The sequence below is a fragment of the Panthera uncia genome (genome assembly GCF_023721935.1).
Source record: "Panthera uncia isolate 11264 chromosome A1 unlocalized genomic scaffold, Puncia_PCG_1.0 HiC_scaffold_17, whole genome shotgun sequence".
Taxonomy (NCBI): Eukaryota; Metazoa; Chordata; class Mammalia; order Carnivora; family Felidae; genus Panthera; species Panthera uncia.
In genome coordinates this window covers 9274419-9288050 of record NW_026057577.1, presented here as the reverse complement: position 1 = coordinate 9288050, position 13632 = coordinate 9274419, and the positions used below count along the sequence as shown (strand labels likewise).

General features: G+C 38.5%; 1 pseudogene; it reads left to right on the top strand.

Moving 5' to 3' along the window:
• LOC125935121 (5-hydroxytryptamine receptor 3E-like) overlaps positions 1-1658 on the top strand; it is a 57340-nt pseudogene extending 55682 nt beyond the window's left edge.
• Positions 1659-13632: the final 11974 nt, after the last annotated feature.

Here is a 13632-nt window from a genome sequence, read left to right as displayed (position 1 = left end):
GCACAAAACAAAAGAGATTAAGAAAGCCAATGTGTTTTATTGATAGAGTCAACCTTGTCTCTCACCAAGGCAAAATACTCATTCAGCCAGCAACCCACTAAAGCTGCTTAGAAAAATACATCTATGCCCCAGGTGAAGACCTAACATGCACTTGTATAGGATAGCACAATCAGCAAATTCATTCATGAAGGTCAATGAGAAAGATTTGCTTGAACTAAAAAATCACAATTTCTTCTCTTTTTTTTAAATCATGATTTCTTAAGAGAGCAGAACAAGATAGTCTTAAAATAAAGGGAAAGGATTTTATTTCATTTAGAAAACCCCTTGAGTTCAAGTAAAAACTATACTGAAGCTTATAAACGTTCAATTAAGAAGGTGTTCCATAGGAGCACCTGGGTGGCTCAGTCGGTTAAGCGTCTGTCTCTTGATTTCAGCTCGGGTCAGGATCTCACAGTATGTGGATTCGAGCCCTGCATCAGGCTCTGCACTGACAGAGTGGAGCTTGCTTGGGATTCTCTCTCTCTCTGCCCCCATCTCTGATCCTCCCCCACTTGTGCTGCCTCTCTCTCTCTCCCAAAATAAATAAGTAAACTTTTTTTTAAAGGAGGAATTGCATAAATAATTCTAGTCCAAGTACCTCCTTCCAGTTCTTCCCACAAACTGATTCTTTTCCTGTGTGTGAGTCTCTCTATCTTATGGTAGCCAGATTTGGCAAGTAAAAATACAAAACGCTCACTTAAATTTGAATTTGAGATAAGTAACAAATAATATTTATTATGTGTGATAGCTTGTGCTAGGTCTACAATTACTTGTTGATACCTCAAATTCAAATTTAACTGGGCTTCCTGTATTTTTCCCAGCAACCTAGTGTGCCTATGTACGTCTCTATGTATTGTCTTCTTGTTATCTACTGTTCTTAACACAAGGACAGATAACATTTGCACGTCTGATATCCTTAGAATTATATATTCTATGTGGCCATCAGGTGGAGGCCCAGACTCTATACCATAAACTTCTGGTACCCAGTGGCTTTCTGGTTGCCCTCAGCTTCTAGCTGCCAGCAGAAATTGGGAATCATGCCCCATTCAAGATAACCCTTCTGCTGGGCTACAATGTCTTCCTGCTCTTGATGAATGACTTACTTCCCACCAATGGTACCTCCCTCATCAGTGTTTACTTTGCCCTATGTCTGTCCCTGATGGTGATCAGCCTGCTGGAGACCACCTTTATCACCTACCTGCTGCACCTGGCCACCACCCAGCCCCCACCCATGCCTCGGTGGCTCCATTCTCTGCCTTTTTACTGCACCTGCCCAACAAAGTGCTGCCCCACTGCACCCCTGAAGAGAAATAAATCCTTGGGCACCCCCCCCCCCGGCCCACCACTTGGTGTGAAGGAGCCTGTGGAGTTAGTGGGGAAGATGCAAAGTCCCAGATAGGCAGTTAAATGGGTGTCCTGGGTCATCAAGGGCCCAGCAGAAAGAAGAGATTCAGAAACCACACTTGGTCAGTCTGTGGGTGTAGTTCAGCCACATGATGGACACCTTGCTCTTCTGCCTCTACCTGCTTTTCATGGCCACCTCCGTGGTCACAGTCATCATCCTCTGGAACATCTAGGCATGATGTCTATTTGCTCCTGCAGACCCCAACCCAGAGCTGCTTGTGGTTTCCAGAGACCAGCTAGGTCTTTGCCCCTTGTTGAGTATTGACTGTCATAGCCCAAAGATAACCAGTTCCCTTTTGCATTCCATGCACCTCAATGCAGCCCAACCTCAATGCAGTCTCAACCCAACTCTAGACATTTTCCTCTTGTATCTGCATTCTGTTGGCTTCCTGCACTCCCCTCATGTAGTTCTACAGCCCCTTTATGTCTTCTGCATAGCAGTCCCACCTCCTCTGCTTCCTTACTTGTCCCAATAAATCACTCTGCCAGAAAAAAATAATTACAGAATTTAGAGCAGGAAAGCACTTAGACGGAATGTAGTTTAATGATTTTATTCTACAGTTAAGGAAACTGAGACTCAAATAGATTAAATGACTTGACCAGATCCCATACCTAGTTACTATCCTATTCGGAGAAACAACTGGGATATAGTTGTCCTGGCTCCCAGTTCTTTCTCTTTCTAGAATATAGTTTCTCTCTTAAATCTGAAGTTCCAGTTGGTTTTTCAGTGATACATTTGGACCAGACTGATGCTTTCATTTAAATGGTTATACCTATATACAAATCATTTGGTTTCTGTATACAAGACAGAACACACGTGCATGCACACGCACACACACTGCACAAACCAAAAGGAGAGTTTCAAATCAACATGTTATGTAGTGAGAACATTTGTTGTTTGAGGCTTCCCAATACCCATCCTTCCTTTAAGCATTAGCATCCAAAATTCCTTTTAGGGAAGGGCCTTTCTCCCTGCTGAATAAAGTCTAATGGGACCATTGATGAGGGCATCCTTCCTTAGCCAATGAGTGGGCACATGACCAAGCTAAGCCAGGTGATGGTTGTCATTTCCTGGTCCTTTCCTAGCCTCCATTTTTAATTTTGAGAGGATAAATAGAATATTCCTCTACCCCCACCCTACTCCAGACAGCAAGATGGTTGCAGATGATTTACTGCATTGGAAGTGACTGGGCAAGGCCATAGAGTAGTTCATATTTGCAAGACCTTTTGGAGCTAATTGTTTCCTTCTATGTAAAGCCCAGTGCTTCAACTCCTTCACACTCTTCCAATACATTATTTGCTTAGCCTTAGCTTTAAGAAGCAGAGTTAAATTGTCACCTGACAAAAGCTGTAATCATCAAGACAGCACGGTATTGGCACCAAAACAGACACATAGACCAGTGGAATAGAATAGAAACCCCAGAACTAGACCCACAAAAGTATGGCCAACTCATCTTTGACAAAGAGGAAAGAACATCCAATGGGAAAAAGATAGTCTCTTTAATAAATGGTGCTGGGAGAACTGGACAGCAACATGCAGAAGATTGAAACTAGATCACTTTCTCACACCATTCACAAAAATAAACTCAAAATGGATAAAGGACGTGAATGTGAGACAGGAAACCATAAAAACCCTAGAGGAGAAAGCAGGAAAAGACCTCTCTGACCCCAGTCGTAGCAATTTATTACTTAACACATCCCCAAAGGCAAGGGAATTAAAAGCAAAAATGAACTACTGGGACCTCATGAAGATAAAAAGCTTCTGCACAGCAAAGGAAACAATCAACAAAACTAAAAGGCAACCAGCAGAATGGGAAAAGATATTTGCAAATGACATATCGGACAAAGGGCTAGTATCCAAAATCTATAAAGAGCTCACCAAACTCCACACCCGAAAAACAAATAACCCAGTGAAGAAATGGGCAGAAAACATGAATAGACACTTCTTTAAAGAAGACATCCAGATGGCCAACAGGCACATGAAAAGATGCTCAACGTCGCTCCTCATCAGGGAAATACAAATCAAAACCACACTCAGATATCACCTCATGCCAGTCAGAGTGGCCAAAATGAACCAATCAGGAGACTATAGATGCTGGAGAGGATGTGGAGAAACGGGAACCCTCTTGTACTGTTGGTGGGAATGCAAACTGGTGCAGCCACTCTGGAAAACAGTGTGGAGGTTCCTCAAAAAATTAAAAATAGACCTACCCTATGACCCAGCAGTAGCACTGCTAGGAATTTACCCAAGGGATACAGGAGTACTGATGCATAGGGGCACGTGTACCCCAATGTTTATAGCAGCACTCTCAACAATAGCCAAATTGTGGAAAGAGCTTAAATGTCCATCAATTGATGAATGGATAAAGAAATTGTGGCTTATATACACAATGGAGTACTACGTGGCAATGAGAAAGAATGAAATATGGCCCTTTGTAGCAACGTGGATGGAACTGGAGAGTGTGATGCTAAGTGAAATAAGCCATACAGAGAAAGACAGATACCATATGTTTTCACACTTATGTGGATCCTGAGAAACTTAACAGAAACCCATGGGGGAGGGGAAGGGGGAAAAAAAGAGGTTAGAGTGGGAGAGAGCCAAAGCATAAGAGACTCTTAAAAACTGAGAACAAACTGAAGGTTGATGGGGGGTGGGAGGGAGAGGGTGGGTGGTGGGTATTGAGGAGGGCACCTTTTGGGATGAGCACTGGGTGTTGTATGGAAACCAATTTGACAATAAATTTCAAAAAAAAATCTGTAAGGTGAAACTTTAAAATAAGGGGAAAAGAGAATTTTATGACGTTAGTAGAACAAAATGATAGGGAATCTAAATCTCAATTGGTACTTGGTTTATCAGTAATTACAGGATATAAGTGATGGATGTGAGGATATTTTTGAAAGTGTGTAGACAGGTAGGACTGTGATCTGGAGGACCAAAATTAGGAGAAGGGAAAATAATTCTCCACCTGGAACTTGAAGTTACAGTCTTCCAGGAAGCCATATAAGACACACACACACACACACACACACACACACAAACACACACAAACACATGTATGTAACTTATCTAAACCCTTATATAAACATAAGATAAGGGCACCTAGGTGGCTTTTTTGGTTAAATGTCTGACTTAGGCTCAGGTAATGATCTCATAGTTCATGAGGTTGAGCCCAACATCAGGCTCACTGCTGTCAGAAGAGAGCCCACTTTGGATCCTCTGTCCCCCTCTCTCTCTGCCCCTCCTCTGCTCATGCTCTCTCTCTCTCTCTCTAAAATAAATAAAAAAACATTAAAAAACTGTAAGATAAATTAGTAGTTTTATAAAATATCATTCTTCATTTTTGTGAAATTTAAAATGCTTGAAAATTTGGGATTAAAATCTAAGATCCAAAATAATTTTTACATTTTTTTCATTTGTTCATATTGTTTTATTGACAATACTTCCAGGTTTATAAGCTGTATGTTTAACAATATCTGTTGACAGAAATGCTAGTATTTCTAATTTCAACTGACAGTTGAAATTTTCTAGAGAAAATTTTAACGTTCAAGAGATTCATGAAGATTTTTATCTTACTAACTTGAAAATGATACTCAACAGTCAATTTCCCTCAGTAATTCTTGTGGTTTTAAAATTCTTAAGTGCGTGCCACCCTACATGTTATACACATTCTATGTGTGTAGCATCATATAAAACAAATACTACAGCCTCTGAATATTATTCTTCTCCTTATTTTCTCATTGTCTTCTATAATGACAGTTTGGAGCTATAGAAACTGGTTTCATAATATGCTAATACTATATGTACAAAGGCCATATGATTTCACTCACGTGTGGAATTTAAGAAAAAAAGCAGATGAACATATGGGGAACAAAAGAAGGGTCGGCCAGGAACAAATTCTTAATTATAGAGAACAGACTGAGGGTTACTGGAGGGGAGGTTGGCAAGGGGGATGGATTAAATGGGTGATGGGTATTAAGGAGGGCACTTGTGATGAACACTGAGTGTTGTGTGTAAGTGATGAATCACTAAGTTCTATACCTGAAACCAATATTACACTGTATGGTAACAGAAGTTTAAATAAAAACTTGAAAAAATAAAAAATAAAAAAAATAAACTGCTACCTGACAGGAGAAAAAAAAAAAAAGAAGAAGCAGAGTTAGTTTCTGTTGTTTTCAACAAAGGAACTGTGATTGACACATAGTATTTATATATTCCAAAAATGTTGGCCTGGAAAGAACTTTCCATGTCATAGGCAATCCATGAACTGAGGAAGGTAAAAGAAAAAATACCAAGTCACTGATATTTAAAATATATACCTTTCCTGGCACCTGGGTGGCTCAGTTGGTGAGACGTCCAACTTTGGCTTAAGTCATGACCTCACAGTACTTGAGTTCGAGCCCTGCATCGGGCTTTGTGCTGACAGCTCAGAGCCCGCTGCCGATTCTGTGTCTTTCTTTCTGCCCCACCCGTGCTTGCACTCTGTCTCTCTCTGTCTCTCAAAAATGAATAAATGTTAAAAAAAATTTTTTAATATATACCTTTCAGTTGTGTAGATGTAAAACTGATCTGAAAATAAATGTCCAACTGCACAAAATCAAATATAAAACTCAAACTGTTATGTAGATTGTCATTAGTATGCTTCCAAAGACCTAAATACAAAAACTAAAATGATAAAGTTTTTAGAAGAAACAAAAGAAAAAATTGCTTTTACCTTGGGTTAGGCATAGGCTTCTTGAAAAGACACAAAAACCAGAGCCATTTAAAGAAAACACCAATAAATTGGACCTCATCAAAACTGAAAATTTTTATCCTTCAAAAGATATTGTTCAAGAAATGAAATGACAAGCCCAAGCCAGAGACTGGGGGAAAAGCTTTGCAAAGAATATATCTGATAAAAGATTTGTACCTAGGATATTAAAAAAAAAAAAAACTCTCAAAATTCAATAAAAAAAAAACAATAAAAAAATGAGCAAAAGATTTGAACAGACCCTTCACCAAAGAAGACATACAGATGGCAAATAGCACATGAAAAGATGTTCAACATCAGTAGTTCTTAGGAAAATGCAAATTTAAAATAGAGTTTAAAAAAATCTCACAACCAAAAGGATGCTAAGGATTCATAATAACTTACTGTGATTTGGTATTCTACATAGCATCCTAGAACAGAATTTGGGAAAAACTAAGGAAATCTAAATGAAGTATGGACTTTACCAATATTGATTCATTAGTTGTAACAAATATACCATACTAAAGTAAGAAGTTCGTAATAGTGGAAACTGGAAGCAAGGTATATGGCAACTTTTTGCATTCTCTTCTCAATTTTTCTGTAAATCAAAACTGTTCTAAAAAAAATAAAAGTCTATTGGAAACACACATTTATCCGAATGGCAAAAATTAAAAAGCGTGGCTATACCAAGTGTTAACGAGGATGTGCAGAAATCATCATTCTCATATACTGCTGACATGAATGTACAACACATTGTAAAAATATTAGACAAAAAAATCTGATTTATATATTAAAAAAAATTTGTATCTAGAATATACTCTTTAAGCTCTTGCACTAATAAGAAGACAACTCAGAAAAAAATGGACAGATTTGAATACATACTTTATCAAAAAAGGTATACAAATCCAACACATGAAAAGCCACTCAACATCATTACTTATTAGGAAGACACAAATTAATAACCACAATAAAATATCACTTTACTGGGGCACCTGGGTGGCTCAGTCAGTTAAGCATCTGACTCTTGATTTAGGCTCAGGTCATGATCTCACAGTTTGTGAGATAGAGTCTGGAGTCAGACTGCACTGATAGTGAAGAGCAAAGCCTGCTTGGGATTCTCTCTCTCTCTCCTCCCCTTCCCAGCTTGTGCATGAGCATTCACTTGTGTGCACTCTGTCTCTGTGTCTCACAATAAATAAATACTCTGTCTCTGTCTCTGTGTGTGTGTGTGTGTGTGTGTGTGTGTGTATAATTACACTGCTAAAATGGCTACATTTTAAGAGATTTTTGGTACCAGCTACTGGGGAGGATGCAGAGCAACTAGAACTTCCAGGTACTATCGATGGAAATGCGAAATAGTATAAAATCATAAACCATTTGGAAAGCAGTTGGCTAGTTTCCCATGAAAGGACATTTACATTTACCATGTGACTCAGCATTCCTCTGCTACATATTTATCCAAGCTATAGGAAAACATATGTCTATACAAAGACTGGGATGTGAGTGTTCACAGCAGCTTTGTTCTAAAAGCCAGAAACTGGAAATAACCCAAATATTTATCAACAAATGAACAGACTGAATGGATAAACAAGTCGTAGTATAATCATACAATGGAATATTACTCAGAAATAAAGGAATGAACTACTGATACAAGCAAAAATATCAATGAATCTCAAAACCAACACACCAAGTCAAGAAGCTGGACAATAAAAGCTATATACTACATATTTCATCTATCTGACATTCTGGAAAAAGCAAAACCATAGGGAAGAAAATCACACCAATGGTTATCAAAGGCTGAAAGATGGGGAGAGAGGACTGATTTGCAAAAAGTATGATAAGTCATTTTTGGGGCTGAAGAAAATATTATAGATCTTGATGGTAGTGGTGGTTATACATTTGACAAAACTCATTGAACTATCCACATGAAAAGGGTGAATTTTACTGTATGTGAAGAATTCCACCAAATACCTAAAAAAAAAAAAAACTGAGGCAAATACTGGAAAGTTCCAGGATAAATATTAAAATTTGACATATGTTAGTGAAAACATAAAGACGTTCCCAAGGTATTAAGGCCGAAGCACTCTAAAACGTGAATAAAAGTCTATGTGGTAAAGGAGGGGAGTAACGGACGTGTGCAGAGAGTATTCTAAGTAGGCAGTGCAGTACACACATAAGATTAATGATGGCAAGAAATATGGCATACCGCAATCTGGGGAAATGACAATTAGCGACAGGGTTGGGCATAAAAGCAGTGGTAGGCATAGACAGGAGCAAAATTTCACAGTATCGGGTACAAAAGATGGGGTACAGGTTTCCAGCTTACTGAGCTGAATCGACAGTGGTAACATCTCCTAAGGCAGGGACACCAGCTTTGCAAGGGAAGATCATGACTTTGTTCTTGTATATGTCGAATATAAGGTTCCTTAAAGTACACAAATATGACAAGTAAGACAATCAAAAAGTTGGGATTCAATCATATGAAATTACTAATAGTCAAACCACCTTGATCTACAAAAGGCAACTCATATGTTTGGATCCAGTAAGTTCCTGGAGCTCCTACCCAACTGAGTGACATTACTGACTTTATAAAAAAATTTTTTTAAAAAGCAAGCAACAATGAATATTCTTCAAGCGTAATTATTATAGCAACACACTTCATAACAGAGAGTCTTTTATGAAGGATATAGAAGTTTCAACATTGCACATGATGTGAAACAGTCTTTATGCATCAGGTATTTTTGGCAGTAGTTATTAATCATTTTCTTTCAAGACAAAGTAATTATGATCCATCATAGCAGTTGATATAAATAACTAAAGGAATTTAGGGGAAGAAAACAATTCGCCATTGGAGATTTGCCAAGAAATCAACTCTTCAAGTACAGCTCACAGCTGCTGCTCTGAGATCTGTTAACTGCCTCTACAAGTCAGACTCTGGCTTCTGTAACCACAATTAATCTATCCAATTCTTTCTGTTGTAATATCATATTGTTCAAAATTTTTCCAAGTACTATTCAACTGTAGGTATGCACACTTAATCCAACCACTGACTCCACAACAAGAATAGGTTGCAAGAGACTATAAATAAAGGAGAAAAACAAATGTGTGACTCATTATATCAGAAGCATGAAGTTTGATCTATAAATATGCCATTTTCATTATATTGTCAAAGGTGGGCACAATATTACAAGTTACATTTGAAAAGTCATCTTCTAGTTCTAATACTTGCTTGCTTGCTCTCTTGCGTTCTCATTCTCTCTGTCCGGAAATTACTGTGCCTCAGATGACTGCAGATTCATGGTTGAAACTATCCAAAGGTGCCAACTTATAAAATCAAAGACGTTGTTCTTTTGAGGAACAAGAGACTTCCATTTGAGTCTTATTTGAAGTCATTTATCTTACACATCAACAAAAATGATTTGTCATACGATCCACGTTGGAATTTCTTTGAGACATATGTTTTCAGTCTGCCATTCTATAATTAACAAGTAGAACCATCAAATCAACGAGACAGTAGCACTACCTAATAGTATGTATACCTCTGTTTATTATCATGTTTAGCAATTATATATTTAATAGGACAAGACTGGAAATCTGGATATCTGGGTTCTGCCTCTGCCAGTTCGGTTTTTGTACTGGTAAGTCTCTTATACTCCTAATAAACTGGTTAATTAAAAGTTAGGTAACATCTACATTTCCTTCCATTTCAAAACTTATGTGACGTTCTGAAAGTCTGCATAAATAGAAAAAGATAAACTTGAGATAATTACATGAGTACTGCGCTTCTATAACTTTTCTACCAAAGTGACTCCAATGGCAAAGAGGAAGGTACACACCTCTCTTCAGTGACCATCCCATGGGTTGGTCTGGGACAGAGCCTGAGGCAACTTTCTGAAGCAAGATTTTTTTTTTAATTTCTAGATTGACCTTTAAATCCATTCTCCATTATATTCCATAATATATCTACACTTGGCTTAATATAAAAATAATATGTTTTCGGGGTGCCCGGGTGGCTCAGTCAGTTAAGCGTCTGACTTCGACTCAGGTCATGATCTCATGGTTTGTGGATTCAAGCCCCACATCAGGCTCTGTGCTGACAGCTCAGAGCCTGGAGCCTGCTTCAGATTCTGTGTCTCCTTCTCTCTCTGCCCCTTCCCCACTTGTACTCTGTCTCTCTCTCTCTCTCTCTTTCTCTCTCTCTCTCAAAAACAAATAAACATCAAAAAAAAATTTTTAATAATATGATGTTTTCTAAATCCTAAAGCACAATGAACACTCTAGCAAGGTCTATTATGTTTACTGGGTAACACTGAATATTCCCCATAGACCACCTGATAATCCATAGCCTGTTTTGAGAAATATGTATAAGCATCAAAGAAAAGGAGTCTATGCCAGGACAAAAACTCAAAGTTATGACACTTGGGCAGGAAACACGTATGAGTGGCATAGGCTGGGGGTAGGGGTGGGGACTAGGGCAATCTCCAGATAACCTAAAAGAACACTTGTTAGCTCCAACCAGACTGTTGGCTAGTGTGGCCAAATATTCCACTTCTTTGAGGGAGGTGAAAAGATGAATTTTATATCAATTTTCTCCTCTCTGTTACACACAACATATACAAAATAAAACAGACCAGCTGTCCAGATTCAAGGCAAAGCCTTCCTGGTTTTGAGTCTTTAGTCCTAATGCCTGCTCCAGGAAATGAATTCAATTACACAGGAGAGAGAGCATCTCCATGGAGGAGGGAATAGAAAAACATTTTCAAAGGGTCAGAGTGAAGTCTATGGACTTCTGAGGGCAGCAGTGGAATTTTCTCCCTTTCAGTTAGATCATTAAAAGCAGAAAAGACTTCAATTTTTCATAGTCATTATGGGCAGCTTAGCCCGGAGGCAGAAGGCTGGATCAGACAGGCTCTGGAGACTGACTTCCAGGATGATGGGAAAGTCGTGCATTTTATGTTTGCATTTAACCTTGGAATAATGACAACATATTTGCACACCAGGTCAAAAAGCTATGGCATATAAATGAAATATATTTAAAAGCCACATGAGTATTGGGTGCACCAAGCTATGGTCCATAGAGCAAACTACTGTATGGTTGCTTCAACCTTTGAGAAAGAAAACATAGGAGCTGCAACTGACATTCAGAAGCTGGTCTGGCACCCACAGCTATGCCATGTGATCCTTTTAGGGAACGTTAATGAGCTCACAGCGTGCCAACCTCAGACAAGCTTACTCTGAGACTATGGATTAAATGAGACAAAACTAGACCACTACCTAATTTTTCCTAAGCAGAGACAAAACTAAGGTCACAGTGCTACCTAAGGTCACAGTGCTACCCACAGGCACCCTCACTCTTGGCTAGGATGAGGGATGGCTATTTCTTTACCTGTTAGAGCTCTATGCTCATCCTAGTCTATAGGTAAGATTTTGATACCCAATTTCTCTATAGGTAAGATTTTGATATCCAACTATAGAATTGCTACTGCTTTCTGACGGACAGTTTAGATAAAAGCCCAGCTTCTTTAGTCCTTCTGCCAAATTACCCAGTAAAAACTCAACTCCTATAGTAGATGTTAACATCCTTTTACACGAAGACACCCAGAGTCCCCCACAGTGTGTGTTCTCCCTCGTTGCAATGGGCAATGAACCTAACTCATTTTACTACAGGTGTGCTCCTGCTGGGACCTGGCCAAAAGACACTGACACACATGTGAAAAATTAGCATGGTCTCCCACCCAACCAGCCCATTCAGTCGAAAGGTGACAACTCTCAAGATGGCCGAAGTGATTCTGCCCAGCTATTATGCACTCTTCCCACCAGATACGCTCTGGTCCTACTTCATTCCACTTCTGTTCCTTTTGTGGTGCTCGATTAGGCATTTTTTCTGTCTCTGATGAATTCAGAGGGTTTGCAGGCCTTTCTGAGATTCATTATTCAGATAGCATATAAACCAGTGTTTACACATTTACTTTTAGGTGACCTTACTCAAAAAAACCAATGAAGTAGAAGCATTGCTCTTAAAATGATCATATCAAGAGTGAAGACACGTATTGTGGGGGAAACAAACAAACTTCAAGGAAAGCAATACAGGACACAATGTGGTCTGCATTCCCTTTCAGTTGCATAAAAAACAAGCAATTAATTTCCAAAACGCTATTAAGCATGGCATTTAACAAGAAGATATATTCCGCTTTGTGTGACTTCAGAAGGCAACAAATGGAGTCATGTCTAGAACAGGATGTAATCTGGCAAATTTGTAGTCACCAGGGAATAATTACATTCAGTTTGCGTAAATGAGTGTTAAGACAGTGAAATGTAAAACCAGGACAGCCAACATTATTAGAAGCCTGAAGCTTTTCCCTGACATTAATTCTGGTGTCAACACTGAGGGAGGTATGCAGACATTCACTTCCAGCTGGAAATAACAATCAGAATTTTTAAACATTTATTATGGATTTTAAAGCAGAAACATAAAGACAAAACCAAAACAGTGGCCCACAATCCTGCTGACCTAGTGAACATGCACAGAAGAAAATCCCAACAAAATGGAAAAGGCACAAATAAAATTTCTAGTCTTCCCTCTCATTTTCAAACTGTTTTCCCTCGATGTAACCACTGTTAATAATTTCTATGCATCCATTGAAAACATGAAAAATGTTTCAATGAGATATCACTGCATACTTGTTAGAACACCTTTACACAAGACAGACAGAGTGTAATTCCAAATGCAGGTAACTGCCGAGAAATCAAAGCTCTCATATGTCACAGGACAAAATGTAAAATGGTACAGCCACTCTGGAAAATAGTTTGGCAGTTCTTTCACAAAATTAAACATGGACTTATTAAGTGACCCAAAAATCACACCCCTGGGGATTTATCCCAGAGAAATAAAAGCTTACATTAATACACACACACACACACACACACACACACACCCTACATGTAAATGTTCATGGAATCTGTATAATAGCAAAAACTGGGAACAACCAAACATTCCTGGATGAATGGCTCAACCAAATCTGATACGTGGAACATATAATGGAACATAATTTGCAGTAAAAAGAACAAACTATTTATACATGAAACAACCTGAATGATTCTCAAAGACATTATGCTTAGATAAATAAAGAAATCAGTCTTAAAAACCTGTACTATATGATTCCACTTGCATAACAACCTCAAAACGACAAAACTATAGAGGCTAAGAACATATAGAACTGTCAGGGTGGGTAGGGTATAAAGGGACAGGATGAGGGAGATCCTTTGTGCTGATGGATCAACTCTATATCTTGATTATGGTGGTAGCTACACAAATATAAATATGGAATAAAGCTCCATAGAATTACACACACACACACACACACACACACACACACAGAAACACACACATACACAGAAATGTACATAAACTAAATAAGATCTGTAATTCTGTAATATTGTACTATTGTCAATTTTGTGGGTT